Source organism: Thamnophis sirtalis, unplaced genomic scaffold, assembly GCF_051295495.1.
Source record: "Thamnophis sirtalis isolate CommonGarterSnake01/CBP01778 unplaced genomic scaffold, rThaSir2_p1.2 scaffold_3, whole genome shotgun sequence".
In the NCBI taxonomy this organism is placed as follows: Eukaryota; Metazoa; Chordata; class Lepidosauria; order Squamata; family Natricidae; genus Thamnophis; species Thamnophis sirtalis.
Window position 1 is genome coordinate 120,355,048 of NW_028261383.1, and position 1,647 is coordinate 120,356,694.

Consider the following 1,647-nt stretch of genomic DNA (forward strand, 5'->3'; position numbering starts at 1 on the left):
TCTTCATTAGGTTAGGCAAAGTAAAGTTGTGGTAAAATATTGAGGCCAGGTTTGGCCTGGAAATTTCAGACAGCCATTATGTGGAAGCTAAAAGATAAATAAAAATTGACAGGATGACTTATGGGCATTCAGTTCTGATCACTATTATAAGGCAATCAAGGGTTATTATTCATTACTTTACTTTCACAAAGTAAAGAGAAATGAGTAAGAAGATAAAGCTGGACCCTTCCTTTGCATGCTAGAATGGCTTGAACATCTATGTTCAAGTCTCATTCTGATGTTATGCCCTCTATTGTTCAGCTAAACTATTTCATAGTTAAAATTGGGAAAAGAGAATCATGCATGGATGAAGCACTTTGGATGATGAAAAGGAGTTGATGTACTATTTTTTTTAAAAGCCCCCTCTTTCCTTCCTTCCTTCCTTCCTTCCTTCCTTCCTTCCTTCCTTCCTTCCTTCCTTCCTTCCTTCCCTCCCTCCCTCCCTCCCTCCCTCCCTCCCTCCTTCCCTCCCTCCCTCCCTTCCTCCCTTTGCCCCCCTCTCTTCCAAAGTTATAAAAGGCTATGTAGAAGTCAGCAATATACAAGATCAGGCTTTATTTTTCATCTTTTTCTTCTTCATTTTTTCCTTCCCTAATTTTTTTCCCTTATAGTGTTCCTGAGATCTGCTTGTAACCCACAGTGATGCAGATTGATTTGAGTGGCGCTGATGAAAGAATAGGTTTTCCTGCTTCATACAAACATGCTGCACGTTGAAGCCAGTTTCTTTGTGGTTTGCTTGTGGTTGGAAGAGGAAATGGCAAGTTCTTCAGCTGGCACACTAAAGAATCCCAAAGATTCTTATTTCAGAACAACTTCAGCTAATAAAAGAAAGCCAATTCTGGGCTCCTGAATGTTACGAGGAACTCTTAGATCTGCTGCTGTGAAGCTGTTTGTGGAAGTTTCTTCTAGGTTCCTTTTAATTGGACTTTGGTTTATGTCTCCAAGGTAATTATTATTTACCTTTTGGCCAAGCCTAGCAAAGGATAAAACAATTTGTAAGTATAAAATATTTACAAATTCAAATTAATTAGGAAAAATAGCCCCCATTGTCCTTTTATTTTATGGAGGTGCATATAATACCATAAATTTTCTTATTAACTTGCCCCAGTGTCTTTTGCTTTTCAAGAAGTTTATGAATTGGTTTCATTTGCTTGCTGAACATTAATCAGTGATGTGCAATCAAGGTCTTTCTACCCAGACCTTTCCACCCATTGTGCTGATCCATTCATATTTTTTTTAAAAAAATACAGTGGTCTCCATGGGAACCATGAGCTATGGAATGAGAGATGATGCTGACATTCAGTGAACAAACAGAAAGCACATCTGTTTGAGATCAAGAGGCATCTATATAATGAGCTATGAAGGGCAGGAGGTCACCAGTGACTACGTAACATCCTTAGAAACTCAAATACGTTAGTGCATCTCAGATAAGATCTAAATATATATTAAATACTAGATAAACTTTCTCAAATAAATAAAATTCAATGAATCAGAAGACACTCATAATCTCAAGGTTCGGAACCACCAGATGCTAATAAATATGGATCATCGGACTATAATTCAGGAAAGCATGCAATCCTTTTTCACTCTCATGCAGTTGAAAGTTGG